Below are 17899 nucleotides of genomic sequence, written 5' to 3'. Positions count from 1 at the left end.
TATTGATTTACGTATGTTGAAACATCCCTGAATTCCTGGGATGAATCCTACTTGGTCATGGTGTATAATCTTCTTGATGATTTGCTGCATCCTATTTGCCAATATTTGATTGAGGATTTTTGCATCTGTGTTCATTAGGGAAATTGGTCTATAGTTCTCTTTTTTAGTTGGGTCTTTCTCAGGTTTTGGTACTAGAGTAATATTTGCTTCCAGGAATGACTTAGGAAGGATTGCTTCCCTTTCAATTTCATTGAAGACTTTGAGAAGTGTCGGTATTAGGTCTTCCTTGTATTTCTTGTAGCATTCTGCAGTGAATCCATCTGGGTCTGGGCTATTCTTTGTAGGTAAGGACTTAATTACATTTTCAATTCCATTAATAGAGATTGATTATTCAGCCATTTTACATCTTGACCTACCTTTCATACTTCGTATGTTTCTAGGAATCTATTTCTGCTGTGTTATGAAACCTTTGAGAGCCGAGGTTTTCAAAATAAGTGTTGATGATCTTCTGTATTTCTATAGAGTCTGTCGTGATTTCACCTGTTTCATTTCTTATTGCATGAATTGGAGCTTTTTCTTCCCTTTTTAAAATAAGGTTGGCTAGGGGTGTATTGATTTTATTTATTCCTTCAAAGAACTAACTCTTTGATTCATTGATTCTTTGGATTGTTTTCTTAGTCTCTATTGCGTTGATTTCTGCTCTGATTTTTATAATTTCTTCCCTTCTTTTGACTTTGGGCTTGACTTGCTCTTTTTTTTCTAGCTGTTTGAGGTATAGCATCAGGTTTTTTATTTGAATTTGTTCTGTTTTCCTGATGTGGGAACTCAGTGCAATAAATATTCCTCTGAGGACTGCTTTCATTGCATCCCACAGATTCCGGTAAGTTGTATCTGCATTTTCATTTTCTTTTAGGTATTATTTAATTTCTTCTTTAATTTCCTCTGTGACCCACTGATTACTCAATAGTGTGTTTTTCAGTTTCCATGTGTTTGTGGAGTTTTTGCAGTATCTTTTATCATTAATTTCTAATTTCAAATCGCTATGATCGGATAACATGCAAAGGATGATTTCAACTCTTTTGCATTTGTTTAAATATGTTCTGTGAGCTAATATATGGTCTATTTTAGAGAATGACCCATGTACTGTTGAGAAGAATGTGTATTCTGATGTTGTGGGGTGGGACATTCTGTATATGTCTATCAAGTCCATTTGTTTACAGGTGTGATTCAGTTCTGTTATTTCTTTGCTCATTTTCTGTCTGGTTGATCTGTCCCTTGATGTCAATGGTGTGTTAAGGTCTCCTGTTACAATTATGTTACTGATAACTTGAGTTTTCATTTCTGTTAATAATCGTTTTATATAACTGGGTGCTCTGGAGTTTGGTGCATATGTATTTAAGATAGTTATCTATTCCTCTTGGAGTTTTCCCCTAACGAGTATGTAGTGACCTTCTTTGTCCTTTATGATCATTGTTGGTTTAAAGCTCATGTTGTCTGAAAACAGAATGGCTACTCTTACTTTTTTTAGGATTCCTGTTGCATGAAGTATTGTTTTCCATCCTTTGACTTTCAGTCTGTGAGTATCCTGGGTTAGATGGGTTTCCTGTAAACAGCATATGGTTAGATTTTGTTTCTTGATCCATTCTGCTAGTCTGTTTCTTTTAATTGGTGCATTGAGACCATTTACATTAATGGTTATAACTGTTATATGCTTGTTTATTGATGACATGTTATCTCTCTGCTGTTGCATCTTTATCTTTCTGTTCTGTTTAATTATCTGCTTTGCTTAATGGTTTTTTCCTTTGTGTATCTAAATTGTCTCTCAATATTTTTTGCAGGGTTGGCTTGGTGTTCATGAAGTTCTTCAGCTGTTCTTTGTCATGGAAGTATCGTATTTCACCATCAATTTTGAATGATAGTTTTTCAGGGTACATCAGTCTAGGTTGGAAATCATTTTGCTTTAGGATCTGGAATACTTCACTCCATGTTCTTCTTGACTTTATTGTTTGTGCTGAGAAGTCTGCTGTGATTCTGATAGGCTTTCCTTTATAAGTGATCTGTCTTTTCTCTCTGACAGCTTTTAATAATCTATTCTTGTGTTGGATTTCTGGGATGGTGATTATTATATGTCTGGGTGTAGTTTTATTTTGGTTATGACTATTTGGAGTTCTATAGGCTTTACTGAACCTGATGTTGGTTTCTGATCTCATGCTTGGGAAATTTTTAGCTATTACTTCTCTAAATATCCTCTTGACATCCTTTATGTTGTCCCCTTCTTTTTCATTAATCCCTATCAATCTTAGGTTATTTTTCTTTGCATCATCTTGCAGTTGTTGAATTGTTATTTCCTGATTCCTTGTTATTTTTAAAATATCTTTTCTTTCCTGTTCACTAGTTGCAATCCTATCTTTAAGGTCTGAAATTCTATCTTCACTTTCATTGAGGTGGTTTTTATACCTTTCAGTGGAATTTTTTATTTCCTGTATATCTCTGTGCATCTGCTTTATGTATTCTGTTTGCTTCTTACAGTGCTCATCTAGGGATTCTATCTTTTTGTTTAGTTCTTCCAATTTTTTTAACTGTGCTTTCTTTAGATACAGTCAGAATCTCTTTCATTTCTTTTATCATTTCTTATTTTACCTGGGAGATTATTTCGAGTTTGAATTCCTTTAAAGCTTCCTGGAGTTGCTTGTTTATTTCAGTAGCCATTATGTCTGATATTTGAGGTGTATGGCATATATTTTCTTCTATTTACATCACTCCTAGGGTTTCTTGAGATGGGCTGGAGGTTTGAGGTTGTAATTTTGTCTTTTGTTTTTTCATTTTCCTATATTTCTGTGTTTCAAGTGTTACTGGAAAGCTTCCTCAGGGTCTGTTGGAAATCCACTTCAATGGGCTGGGGATTTAGCTCAGCGGTATAAGTGCCTGCCTTGCAAGTTGGCAGTCGTGAGTTCCATCCCCGGTACCGGTAAAAAGGAAAAAGATAAAAAGAAAAAAAAAAAAAAAAAAAAAAAAGAAATCCACTTCTATGTTTGCAGCTCCTGGGACTCTGGCACCCAGTTCCTCCAGGCCGCTGGACCTCTGGACCCAGTGGCCATCTTCTGCCTGTTTAGAACTCCGTAGTTCCAGATAAGCTGGGCTCCAGGGACACTGTGTGTCCGCCTGCTTGCTGGAAACTCCACAGTTCTCCGAGCGCAGGCGGAATGGGGAGGCAGATGTAGGCACCTGGGGCCCACTTAGCCACTTCACTGCACCCAGAAGCCTGGAGGGTGCCGAATAGTCTGGGCTTGGGGCAGACTGCACTGGGCACTTAATGCAGGCCGTGGGGCCTCTGGAACTGGTGATGCTCATCTGTTTGCTGAGAAATCCACAGTCCTCCAGACACACAAGGAGCTGGATGCAGGTGCCCCAGATCTGCCCAGCCCTTACTCTGCACCCAGACAGTGCAAGGGTCCCCAGATTTTAAGTCTTTTCCAAGTGCTCGCACACCTATCAGTGAGACCCAACCCATGTCCTCTGGTCCTTCCATGGCTCCTTCTTTTCTCTTTGAGTACCTCCTTAGATACCACAGTCCAGCGAGGGTCTCTTGCTGCCTGTCTACATGAGGCCTCTTATCAACTTGTTTGCCCTCAGCTCCCTCTGACTACCTGTGGTTCTCCCAGTCCAGGCTCAGTTTTCTCCTACCCTGGTAAGATCACTCCATGCCTCTCCATGTCCCTCTGCCTTTTCTGATCTTTCCATGTCTCTTCCATATGCTGTGCCAAGCCTCTTTCTCTTTGGTTCTCCTCCTATTTCTCAGTCCATTTGAAAGTGCCCCATTTCAGGCATGGTTCCCTATACCCCTCGTTGGGTTACTCAGCACCTCTTCCTATCCTTCTGGGGGGCCTTGGGTCCCTCCCTAGCTCATTGGCCTCTTGCTCCAGGGTCCAAGTCCCTATCTGGGCACCTTACACACTTGGGATATCCCACACACCAGGTTCAGTCCTCTCCATATCTCGTATTGCCCCTCCAAGTCCTTTGCACTTTTCTGTGTCTTCCACATCCTTTCTACAAAGTCCTTGGATCTTTTCATTTACCCTGGATACTTTCCATCTGTCATGAGGCCCAGCACTTAGGAATCCCTCTTTCTGTCCTTCCTTTCTTGCTGTGTCACTTTGGATCCTTTAGGACCTCTCAGGTCTCTGACTTCATTCTGAGTTCCCACTCTCAGGCCCAGAGTCTCTGCCATCTGTCTTCCTAACTCTAGGTGCAGCATCTTCTCACTCAGATCTGAACCCCATGAGGTAGCATGGCCTTACCTACCACAGTCAGCTGAGTACATAAATTTGTTTAAAAAACCAGAAAAATTTGTCCTCCAAGAAATGGGAAAAGGAATCTGGGTCTTACACTAAAATTTTTTCTCTTTTCTGGAGGAAAGTGGGAATCATGTATACAGTGGATAGCCTCTTCTCTCATCTGTGTGCATCTTCTTAGCATTATCAGCCCACTACTCTTTGAATAATTGGGGTTTTACCTCACAAAGAGAATTTTTGGCACTATAAATAAATTAGGGTTGCATAGTGAGTGAATCAGATTTGCCCTAGACTCTTGAGTCTGCCTCTGGAAATTTGTACTGAGGTTTAACATGTTTGTTTTTAAAACAAGCCAAATATTTTAATCATTTTAAGCTAATTCAAGAGATCTTCCTTCTACTGACATTTTAATGAATATATTCATGCCTTGATTTGCCTTCTTCTGCCATTTTTACACATTCACACTGGCTCTATACATGTGACTGCTACATCCAGCACATAGCACGGTCAGATTTACTTGCCCGACTCTCCCATTAGTAGCTTATGATAGTCTTATCGGGGCACAAGCTGTCCAAAGAGAAAGCCATACACATGCAGCCCTGAGATGAAATATGAAAAACAGTCACATCATCTTATAAATCCTACCTGTTAACTGGCAAATAAAATATCTGTGCTGAAAACCTAAATATGATAATGGAATAAGAATTAAAACTCATGCCTATACTGGTATTTGAAAGCTCTCTCTAGTTTCTTTTGATTCACTGCTAAGTCTGTTCCCATGTGCAGCTCATGTACAAGGACTATGTTGTTTCCATCAGATAGCAAGAAGAAGAGCTGCCGGCTCATTGCTGTGATGATGCCTGGTCCTCACAGCCTTGTACCTAAATAAGAAGGAGAACCAGGGACTAAGGACAGCCCTAATTCTCCAGAGCAGGCAGCCCTTTAATAACCTTGTGAGAGAGAAGAAACAGTGACAAAGGGAAGTGAAGGGGAAGAAACTGAACATTTACCTCTGAAATCCAAAAGATGCTCTCTGTCCCTGTGCCCTGTACCCACAGCCCTTTTCAGGCAGTGACAGGGAAACAGAAGTAAAACTGGCTCTAGTTTACCCTCCCTCTCAGGTCACTTCCTGGAGCCCACCCCATGCATGGTGAATCAGTGCAGAGGAGGACCCAGTGCACGTCCAGCAACTTTGCATGTGACAAGAGGGAAAGCGAGGGAGTCTATGTTGAGGTGCTCCGGGAAAAGGAGAAAGGCTGCAGGGGTGGAAAGATCTGCATGGAGAAAGGGGTAGAGCCAGCAAGGGTCACAGTGGTTCAGAGCATGCAAGAGGTGACCCAGGGAATGTGATGGGAATCTTTCAGTTTCCAGCAAAAATGAATGTCCCATGAATGCAGGAATATCTTAAGAAGCCCAGGGTAGAAACAGCAAAATTGCAGGATTTCAGAATCTGATGCTATCCTGAGGGAATCTTCTCCCTGATTCACTCCTGCATTTTTTCTTGCTGGGCAACCCTGATTTTCCCCACTTGCCTGTCCCTTCTGCTTGATGGAACTCTTAAAATCCCAATTGAAAGGATTTCAGAGGGTTTATTTTGTTTTTTCTTCCCTTCCTGGCTTGTAATGGCAACAGAACAAGGTCAGAGAATTTTCCCCTAAAAGCTCTCAGAGTTGGGTCTAAACTCATGATTCCTGCCAGGTGCTCTTTCACAAGCAGCAGCTGAGAATGCTAACAGAGGCTCACAGCTCTGCCCAAAGCCTTTGATGCAAAGGAAAGGGCGGACCTTGAACTCAGCTTCCAGGAACCAGGCAGGAGCCCTGGTTCCCATGCAGACTTCCAGAATTAGCAAAGAAAAAGAGGCTCAAACCCCTTCTTAGGCATTCGAGGGGAGTGGACTTGTGTAGTGGATGATTGTGTCAACTTGAGACTTTTAGAAGATTAACAAAATTGGCTTAGCAATTCTACACCTTTAGGGTGGCTAAAAGGAAAAGAGTATAAAAGGAAAAGAGGGAGAACAGGTGAGGTTCCAGTCTTTGCCTTCGGCTTGAACCTCATCTCCTGGCTTCCAGCACAGACCCTTCAGCCTCTGCCTTGGATCCCTGAAGTTCTGGAATAGACTCTTTAGCCTTCTGTCACAGACCCATCAGCCAGCGGGTGTGGAATTGCGTGGGATGCTGCAGTGAACTCCAGCCCTTAGACTGAATCCTTTGGCCTCCAGCATGCAGACACTTCCTCATTGGACTCTGTGGATGACCTTTGTAAGCCAATCTTGTCATTCCTTTTACATTTTCATATCTTGTGTTATTCTATTTTCTCTACTAAAACTCTGAGTAATACAACTTGTATCAGAAGTGTCACTCCAATGGACCCGAAATACCCAGCTCAGGTGGCTCAGTTTGACCTGCAGCATCTACCTAGATTTTGTCCAGTCCTACATTGCAACAGACTGTAACTCTTTCTTTCTTAATTCACATTCCATTCTGGACTCAGGCCCACATATATTCTGTCATCTGTCTGTCATATAGCAATATTGTATTTTATTACTTTCATTACTACTTACTTAATTACCTTTATTCCTAGGAAACTGTCATTTGAACTGTCACTTTCACACTTATAAAACTTTTATTTCAATATTAACACGTTTGCTACCTAGTATCCCAGCTCTAACTTCTGTTAGGAGGAAGTTTCCTCAGAACAATTCAACTTAGTAGAGTTACTAGGAACTAGCCTAAGGCATCCCTCACAGCCAAAGTAGATCCTGAGAGACTGAACCAGGAAAATGATCCTCCAACATTTAGCAAATAGAGTCATAGAAAACAATTGAATTGGACAAATCTTAGTAAGCCAACCTATCAGTCAGGTATAGATAAAGAAAATTAATAGTTTTTACTTCCACTTGCTCATTAGCTTTGGGTCTCTTGCTAGTAATCACGAGAGCTACTGCGTACAGCTATGCATCAGTGTGGTCTGTGGGACTCAGCTCACAGGTTCCATATAAGTGTCTTCCCTCAAATTTTATTTAACTGTCCATGAGTTCCCAGTGTGTAGGGTTCTCGACTATATCTTTAAAACCTACATTATTTCCTCAGACATGGAAAACAACAGATTCTTTAAATGAATAACAGGTTCATTGAGTCTTTCTAATGTAACTCGGCTTTTTCTCTTTGTACTCATTTTGAGTGAGGGTTATAACTTTATACCAATCTGGAGAATCAAAGAAAACCCTGGGTATTCAGCAAAGGAACACTGATTAGGGTCAGGTGTGTGCAATTAGGGAGTCTGGCCTGCCATATGGCCCTGATCATGTTTGCTCCGTGGCTGCGTCTCCGTAAAGGGGAGCCAAGCAGAGCATGCATTTTCCCAGAGCAGCAGAGACTGCAGCACTCGCCACTTTGGGAGAAGAGTACTTTGTTGCCTCCTGTGGAACCACCTCAGAAACTAGATGGCCTCCCTGTCCCCAAACTTGGCTTCTGGTAAAGTCTTCAAAGAATTAGATTTGAAGCAAGTCCTGCCAATTGCTAGAAATTTGTTATATTTAAAAAAACACTATCTTATGATGCGTAAATTTTATTTTCAATTTATTTTACCAGCATTTATTACCATTCCCATTACATAACTGTTTAAGCATTTAACAGCGGTGTTATAGTGTATGTCTGCAATGCATTCTGTTTCCATTCCCCATGCGGAGCCGGTGCAAACACATAGCACTTCCGGGTTCCTCTTCCCTCCCCTCACCCCTTCCTCTTGCTATGCTTTCTTCAACCTCTTGATCCCATTTTCTTTCAAGAAAAACTCCTCTTCCTACTAGCTAGCTTTTATTTTGTGTTTACTTATACTTTGTCTTTCTCAAATAAAAGAAACCATGTGATATTTAAATTTTAGATTTATTTCATTCAACATCATGGTCTCAAGGTACATCCATTGTCTTAAAAATTACTCATATAATTGGATAATTTGCTTCATTTTCATCACTATCTTAAATCTATATCAAAGAATTTCTTTTACCAAGATCCTAGATATATTTTTCCCAATACAGTAATTACTAATCTTATGTTTTCATAAAATTTAAAGTTTTATAACTAATTTCAAATACTCAGTAGCAATAGTCCATTTCAATTATTCCTTTACCTAGATATCATCAAGCAGCTCTAATCAACTACATATATTTTCTTTACCATAAAATGTCCTGTTGGGTACCAAGATTTATATCTTCTGTTCTTATTCTAATTTGGGCTTGGAATAATTTTTTGCTTCTCTAAATTTAATTATTTTTACATATATTGCCATGCTTTTTCTATTTAAAGAAAAAAGGGGAGAAATAGTACAGAATTTCAAAATAAATTAATACTAAGACATCACTAGTTGATAAATTACACATTGTCATCTTAGAAATAATTGTTCAAGTCCCAAAACTGAAGCATAGAAAGTGGACAATTGGGGCTGGGGATTTAGCTCAGCAGCATAAGTACCTTGTCTTGCAAGCAGGCGGTTATGAGTTCGATCCCCGGTACCAATGGAAAAAAAAAAGTGGACAGTGATAGTGCAAACTGTTCTGTTCAATGATTCAACCAAAACTTAGTAATGTGGTTGTCTATCTTACATATTTAAACATTCATGCAGTTGTATCCTTTGGCACAATTTCCTTCCCTTTCTTTTCTACAATAACTATTACACATTTAGGACCTTATTACTCCTAAATTTTTTTTATTTTTTACACAAGAGAGACAATGTGATATTTATAAATAGGATTCTTATATCATTTATGATGACAGTCTCCATTTGCTTCCATTACCTGTAAAGGCCTCAAGATAATCCTTTATATAGCTGAGTAATATTCCATTGTATAAAATAGCACATCTTTTTCATCCACTCTGTGGTTTATGGGCATTTTGTTTGTTTCCAAGATTTGGCTATTACAAATTGGGCTGCTATAAACATGGGTGAACCTATATCACTGTGACATGATCTTTTCAGTTTTTCTGGGAAAATACTCAGGAGGGGAATAGCTGGATTGAATGGAACTTCCAATCCTACTCTTCTGAGGAATTTTTTTACTGATTTCCATAGTGGCTGTACCAGTCTACCCTCCCATCAACGGGGGACCAGTGTTCCTTTTTCCCTGCAGCCTTGCCAACATTTGTTATCAGTTGATTTCTTGGTGGTGGCCATTCTTTCTGGAGACGAAATCTCAGTGCTATCTTAATTTGCATTTCTTGAATGACCTGTAATGGTCTTCATATATTTATTTGCCATTTGTATGTTTTCATCTGAGAAATGTGTGTTCATCTCAGGTGCCTATATCTGGTGAGGGCCTTTGAATTAGGGGGCCTGATGTTTTTTAATTACTTACATATATATATATTAATTCTATCTAAGGAGAAAAAGAAAAAAAAGCAGAAAAAGGGTACAAATTATACAGAATTTCAGAAAAAAACAGTAGAAAATCACTAGTTAATGGATTATATATTGTCATCTTAGAAATATTTGTTCAAGTTACAAAATTAAAGCATATAAAGTGGACATTCAAACAGTGAGACTGCAAACAGTTCTGTTCAATGATCCAAAAAAACTCAGTAATATCATTGTCTATCTTATACACTTAAATATACATGCAGTTATATCATTTAGAGCACTTTCTTTTCCTCTCTTTTGTACAATGACTATTACACATTTTGGGTTTTGTTGCTCCCACAGTTCTTATTGCTTTTTTGGAAGAGAGTAAAACCAAATGTGACATAACAGAACAGAGTCAGTCAAATCAAAAAGGTGGATATAATAGATAATGTAAAAATATAATACAAGGTGATCAACAATGTTTACCATAATGCCTCCCGCTATCTCAAATAGAATTGCCTATATCATCAGCTATAATAAAATTGAACAAAACAGTAAAGAACGAAACCAACAAAACCAAAACATTGGAGACATTACAGGTCTTCAAAGGTAGATAATAGTCAACCAGAATGGGCGTCATAATGAATCCCTCTATCTTTACAGCTATTGCCTAAACTTTCGAACCTGGTACCATCAAGCAAAACAGAATAGACTAACATCAGTCAAAACAAGATGGTGAGAGCAATACAGGGCTTCAAATCAAGTTAGTAGAAAATCAAAGTGGGTTACTATAATATATCCTGCTAGTTTTTTATTTATTTTTCCCTTAATTAAAAAGATAAAAACAAAAAGTAAATAATACAATGGAGATTGAGACAAAAGAGGGCATAACAACAAAACAGCGCAGATCAAAACACAACCATTTAAGCAAAATAGTGTTTCACCACAAGATAATCCTGACATAAAAGTAGTTACCATATTGTCTCTTTCCTTGAAATCTTTGAGTATAACTTTGTATACTGTAGCATCAAATATATCAAAACAATGTAAAACCATTCAAGAGAATGACAGTATTACAGGGTATTTAGAATCAACTAACAGAAAATGAACAATGGTTTCTAAATAATCTCCTTGTCTATAAAAGTTTTTGTTTATTCTATCACATATAATAAAATGCAATAAGATACAGCATTTTAAGACCTATGGAGACAGAAGAAGAAAAGCTTGATGGGACTTCAAAACAAGATGATATTAAATCAGCATTACCTATTATGACATCGTTTTCTCCAAAATAGCTGTTCCTATCATCCAATCTTCTCTGCCTCATTTCTGTTGAGATCTTTTTCTAGCACTAGTTGTCAGTTTGTCTTCTTCATTTTGTTTTCTGCTCCATTCATTGTGGCCTCTCTGCCACTATTTTTGGATTCTTGGTATTTTCCTTTTTTAGACTATCCTGCAGTATTCTCTGTAGAGTTGAATTGGTGGTTGCATATTCCCCTAGTTCCTCTTTATCCTGGAAGCATCTTGTTTTTCCATCAGTTTCCAGGGATAGTTGTGCAGGATATATCAATCTTGGCTGGAGGTTATTATCTTTCAAAGCTTGAATTATTTCTCCCCACACTCTTCGTGATTTGATGGTTTGTGCCAAGAAGTCTGCTGTAATTCTGATGGGTGTTCCCTTGTAAGTGATCTGTTCCTTATCTCTGATGTCTTTTAATATTTTATTCTTATATTGGATTTCTGGTATTTTGATTATTATATGCCTGGGTGTAGCTCTGTTTGGGTTGTAGGTGGCTGGGGTCCTGTATGCTTCATACATCTGAGTATCTTTACCTTTTGCTAAATTAGGAAAATTCTCCTGGATTATTACTGCAAGTAGCTTTTGTAGTTCATTTATTTGTGCCCCTACCTCTTCTTTTATGTTCTTAATTCTTAAGTTATAGATCCTCTTATCATCTTCTAGCCTTTGTATTATTACTGTTTGTTTCTTTGTTATTTTAAAGTTTTTCATTTCATGCTCCCATATTACAAATACCCTCCAGTTCAGATAATGTATCCTTAGTTTCTTTCAAGCTGTTATGCCAGTTTTCAATAGAGTTTTTAGTTTCCTGATAATCTCTTTGAACCTGCTTCATGTATTCTATGTTTTCTCTGTTTTCTCCATCAAACAATTCTCCCCTTTTTTTCTGTTCTTCCATTCCACCATCTGTTTTTTCTTGTGCAGTGCTTAGTATTTCTCTAACTATTCTGCTTATGTCTTGTTTCAGGTCATTAATAACTTCATTCCTGAACTCGTCTATGAGGCTCTGGAGATAGCACTTTATGTCTGTTTGTGCATGTCTGCTATTGCCTGTTTCTCAGAAATGGGGGCCGAGGAGCCTTTCTTGTTGCTCCCTCTTCCCATATTCTTTGTTCCTTATATACAAGTGTATATAGGAGGCCAAACTTCCTTGCCTGTCAGCCACAGTCTGTTTGAATTGTACTGGCTAGGTGTTCCCACCCACCGCAGCACACCAGGGAGATACAGACCGGGCAGCCTATGTGAGCCTGCCCCTCCAGGTCAACCTACCAAAGGCTTCACCGCTAGGGTGCACTTCCAGGTGCTGGGACCTGGGTTTTGCTAGCCTACTGGGTCTCAGCCAGCAGCATCACATGAGCTAGGCACTGCTCACCAATCCCACTTGAGAGGGGGATATGTGACTGAAGTCACTACAGCGCCCTGTTCTGGCAAGTCTTCCCGGTCCCAGAATGTCCACTGTTGGAGCCTCCTAGACTGTAGAAGAGTCCCCATTTCCCTCACTCACCGCAGGTTGATGCATGGCTCCCCACCTGTCCCACTCTCAACTCTGTTCACAGATTCCTATTCTCAGAGCTTTTGCGCATCTCTCTCCCTGCCGAGCTGATTCAGACAGAACAGCAGCGGCAGGAAACCCAAATCGTGGCTTCCAATGGTGTGGGTTCCAGCTTCCACACTGAGGCTTTATCTGTTCCTGTTATAGGACCAGGATTGCATTCCCAGTTGGTTTCTCTCAGCCCAGTTCATTCTTGGGTCAGCAGGGTATATCTCCTCTTGCTTAGGATTCCTCACTCCGCACCATTCCTGGATTCTAAGCTGGGTCTCTCAGAAAGCCTCTGTAGCTGCTGCTATCTGTCTGCCATGTTCTCCCAGAAACCTTCAATTTCTTATATATTTTGGATGTTATTCCCTTGTCTGAGGGGATGCGAGTTAAAATTTTTTTCCCATTCTGTGGGTTTTTTTCTTACTCTATTGGCGATTTCTTTTGAAGTGCAAAAACTTTTCAGTAATATGAGACCTCAGTTGTTGGTTCTTTGAAATGCTTCACATGTGATTTTTGTTTTGTTCATGAATTCTCTGCCTACCCCTATGACTCCAAGGCTTCTACCTACTTTGTCTTCTTGTATAAATTAAGTTTTTCTGTTTTAATATTTAGATATTTGATCCATTTTGATTTTAGTTTAGAGCACAGTGATAGGCATGGGTCTAGTTTTAGTCTTCAACATGTGGAGAGCCCATTTTTCCAACACCATTTATTAAAGAGGCTATTCTTCTTCCCGTGAACATGTTTAGCCCCTTTGTCAAATATCAGGGGCTGAGTGTCTTTGTAGTTATGTTTGCATCTTCTAATCTATTCCTTTGAATCTCAGGTCTATTTCTTTGCCAATACCATGCTGATTTTATCACTGTGGCTTTGTAGTATAGTTGCAAGTCAGTAACTGAGATGCCTCCAGTCTTGACATTGTTGCCCCAGAACTATTCTAGTTTTCTTCATTTTCCAAATGAATTTTAGGAGTGTTTTCTCTAGATCTGTAAGTTATGATAATGAATTGTACTTTGAATGTATTTTGATTGGGCTTGCTTGAAATCTGTATGATAGTTTGGGGAGTATGACTATTTTCACAATGTTGGTTCTTCCTAGCCAAAAGCAAAGAATATCCTTGCATTTTCTAATATCTTCTTCAACCTCCTTTTTTGGGTAGTATAATTTCCAGCATATAGGTCCTTTACATTCTTGGTTAGGTTGATTCCTAAATATCTCATTTTTTTAGAGGTTATTGTAAAAGGTGATATTTACATAATTTCTCTCTCAGTGAGTTTTTCATTAGTATACAGGACTACTATTGATTTTTGAGCACTGACTTTTTATTCAGCTACGCTGATGATGATATTACCTCTGGTAATCTTTTAATGGAGTTTTGGGGGTCTTCTGAATAGCATATCATGTCATCTGCAAATAGTGATAATTTAACTTCTTCCTTTCTTAATTTATTCCTTTTATATTTCTCTCTTATCTGGCTAATATTTCCAGAACTATACTAAATAGGAGTGGTGATAGTGGACATCTTTGTCTTGTTCCTGATTTTAGAGTGAAAGCTTTGAGTTTTCATCCATTTAGTATAATGTTGACTGTTGGTATGTCATAGATGGCCTTTATGAGATTGAAGTAGATAACATGTATTCCGAGTTTCTGAAGGGTTTTTTTTTTATCATGAACAACTGTTGGACATTATTGAAAGCTTTTCCTGCATCAATTGAGATTACCATGTGGTTTTTGTTTTGGATTCTGTTGATGTGGTGTGTTACATTTATTGATTTGCATATGTTAAGTCATCCCTGCATTCCTGGAATGAATCTCACTTGGTCGAGATGAATAATCTTCTTGATGATTTGCTGCATTCTATTTGTCATTATTTTATTGACAATCTTTGCACCAGTGTTCTTTAGTGAGATTGGCCTATAGTTCTCCTTTTTGGTTGGATCTTTTTCTGGCTTTGGTATCAGAGTAATACTTGCTTCCAGGAATGATTTAAGGAAGATTGCTTCCTTTTAAATTTCAGTGGAGTGTTTAAGGAGTATTGGCTGGCATCAGATCTTCTCTATGTTTCTTGTCGAATCCAGCCATGAATCCATCAGGACCTGAGCTTTTCTTTGTTGCTAAGTTTTTTTTTTAATCACATTTTCAATTTTAATACTGATACTGAGTTACTCAAAATTGTTATATCTTCTTGATTGAGCTTTGATAGTTCATATGTTTCTAGAAATCTGTCCATTTCCTCTGTGTGATTTCTATTCTATTTGATTAGAGGTTTACAAAGTAGGTATTCACGATCTTTTGAATTTCCATGAGATCTGTGATGATTTCCTTTTTTCAGTCCTTATTGTGTGAATTTGGGTTTTTTTTCTTTCTTTTTCTTGGTAAAGTTAGCCAAAGGTTTTTCAATTTTGTTAGTCTGTCAAAAAAACAATTCTTCAATTAATTAATTCTTTGTATTTTTAAAATTTCAATCATTTGATCTTTACATTTTTCTGTCTTCTATGAGCTTTGTGTTCATTTTGCTCTTCTTTTCTAGAAGCTTGAGATGTAACATCAGATTGTTTATTTGTGCTACTTTTGTTTTCTTGATATGACAATTTATTTCTATGTATTTCATTCTTAAGACCACTTTCATTGCATCCCACAGTTTATGGTATGTTGTTTCCATATTTTCACTGAGTTGTAAGTATTGTTTTACTTCTTTTTTAATTTCATCTGTAACTCACTGGCGTTCAGAAGGTTGTTATTTAATTTGCATGTATTTATGCTGATTTTGCAGTTTCTTTTGCCACTAATTTCCAATTTTAGTGCACTATAGTCAGATAATATGTATGGGATAATTCCAATCCCTTTGCATTTACTTAAGAATGTTTTATGGGTTATTATATGGTCTATTTTGGAGAATTTCCCATGCACAGCTGAGAAGAATGTATATTCTGATGTTGTTAGGTGGTACATTCTGTAAATATCTATTAAGTCCATTTGCTCAAAGGTTTGATTCAATTCTATTATTTCTTTGCTGACTTTTTGTCTAGTTGATCTATTTCTTTGTGACAATGGGTATTAAGTTCAGCTGTTATAGTCTTGCATATTTGGTTTTTCATATCCATTAGTATTTGTCTTACACAGTTGGATGTTCCTATATTTGGTGCATATATATTTATAATTGTTCTTATTCTTGAATTTTCCATTAATAAGTATGTAGTGACCTTCTCTATCTCTTTTAATCATTTTAGGTTTGAAGTTTATGTTGTCTGCAAATAATATAGTTATGCCTGCTTTTTTTTCTGGGTTCCTGTTGCTTCCAATACTGTTTTCCATCCTTTAACTTTTAATCTATGAGTTTCCTTTTGGGTCAGATTTGTTTCTTGTATACAGCATATGCAAGGATCATGTTTCTTGATCCATTCTATCAACCTGTTTCCTTTGATAGATGAATTGAGGCCAATTACATTTATGGATATAACTGATATGTACTGGCTCAACTTTGCCATGTTATGTTCCAGTTATTTGCTTTCTGCTTTTCCCCCTTGTTTAATTGCTTGTCCTATGTGGTGGTTTCTTTCTGTTGTTCTGGGGTTGTGGTCATTTTTATCTCTATCTAGTATGTCTTTCAATACTCTTTCTAGGGTGGGTCTGGTGGACATAAAGGTGTTCTTTGCCATGGAAGTATCTTTTTTTCTCCATTAAATTTGAAAGAAAGTTTTTTTGGGTACATCAGTCTGGGTTTAAAGATGTTTTGTTTCAGGGCTTGAAACACCTCAAGCCGAGCTCATCTTGATTTGAGGGTTTGTGCTGAGAAGTCTTCCATGATTCTAATTGGTTTTCCTTGGTAGGTGAGTTGTCTTTTCTCTAACCGCATTTAGTATTCTGTTTTTATGTTGTATGTCTGGGATCTTAATTATTATATGTCTGGGTGTAGATTTGTGTTGATTGTGACTGTTTGGCACTCTATATGACTCACTTATCTGCATAGCAGATTTTTTCCTCATGTTTGGGAAATTTTCTGCCATTACTTCTGTGAACATTTTAGTTATGTCATTTGCATTGACTCCTGCATCTTCAGTGATGCTTATTAATCTTATATTGTTTCTCTTGGTCTCATCTTGAAGGTTCTGGATTGTCATTTCCTGCTGTTTTTGTTATTTTTTTTTCTTTTTTTTATTTAAAGAGAAAAACAAAACTAAACGAAGCAAGACAGTAAAAGGCTAGAAGCAACACAGAATTTCAAGAGAAAAAACATACAGTAAGAGTTCACCAGTTAATAGATCACACATTGTCAACTTACAAACAGCTGTCCAGATTACAAAATTAAAGCATACAAAGTGGAGATTAATACAGTGAGATTGCAGTCAGTTCTGTTCAATGATCCAAGAAAAACTCAGCAATATGATTCTCTTTCCTACACATTTAAATAAACTTGCAGTTATAGCCTTGAGATCACTTCCCTCCCTCTCTTTTTTACACTAACAATTGCACATTTTAGTTTCCATTACTTCCACAGTTTTTTTTTAACTTTTTCTTTGAAGAGGAAAAGAAAAAAGATTGAAAAAAAGGCCAAAAAACAAAAAACAAAGCAAGACGGACCAAAGAAAAACCCAATGTGACAAAGCAAAACAGAGTCATTTAGATCAGGAGGATGGACATAGCATAAAATGAAAAAAAAATAAAATAAAAATAAAAAATAATAAAGGGGGCGATTACTAGGTGATTAACAATGGTTACCATTATGCCTCTTGTTATCCTAAAAAGAGTAGCCTATATCAGCTAGTATAAAAGAATTGAACAAAACTGTACATAAGACCAATAAAACCACATTGGAGAGCTTACAGGATTCCAAAGAAGATAATTGTCAAATAATAACAGGCATCATAGAATATCTGGTTGCCTTCCAAATGGTTGCCTATGCCCTCAAACTTGATACTATTAAGCGAAACAGAATATAATAAAATCAGTCAGAACAAGATATGGAGAACACTACAGGGGTTCAAATCAGGTTAATAGGGAAACAAAAAAAATTACTATAATCTATCGCACTATTTTTAATTTAATTTTCCCTTAGTTAAAAGATATTAAGAAATAAATTAATTTTTTTTAAAAAAAGGAAAGAAAAGGGGGGGGGGAGACTGAGATAAAAAAAGAACGTATCAATATAACAACACCAGTCAGAATCGAAAACTTTAACCATCATTGTGTTTCACCCCCAGATAGCTTGACATTAATAGTAGTTACCATAGTGACTCTTTCTTTGAAATATTTGAGTCTAACTTCGTATACTATAGCATCAAATTTATCAAGACAGTGTGAGACCATTCAAGAGAATGAAATTGTTGCAGGGAATTTAGAACCAGCTAACAGAAACCAAACATCAATTTCTATATTATCTCTTTGTCTATAAAAAAACTTGCTTATACTATCGCATACATTAAGATATAATAA

At 37.5% G+C, this 17899-nt stretch overlaps 1 long non-coding RNA gene across 2 annotated transcripts in view; it reads left to right on the top strand.

Annotated features, from left to right (window-relative positions):
* Positions 1-6076: 6076 nt before the first annotated feature.
* The window catches only part of LOC134472611 (uncharacterized), a 28227-nt gene continuing 16404 nt past the window's right edge, over positions 6077-17899 (top strand). For both annotated transcript variants that reach the window (XR_010042501.1, XR_010042500.1), the window contains exon 1: positions 6077-6550. This is a non-coding gene — a long non-coding RNA (uncharacterized LOC134472611). The remainder of the gene's footprint in view (positions 6551-17899) is intronic.

Source organism: Cavia porcellus, unplaced genomic scaffold (genome assembly GCF_034190915.1).
Source record: "Cavia porcellus strain 051 isolate PalLab524CR breed Dunkin Hartley unplaced genomic scaffold, mCavPor4.1 scaffold_24, whole genome shotgun sequence".
NCBI lineage: Eukaryota > Metazoa > Chordata > Mammalia > Rodentia > Caviidae > Cavia > Cavia porcellus.
The sequence above is the reverse complement of the archived record's forward strand: the minus strand, read 5'-3'. Positions and strand labels throughout refer to the sequence as shown.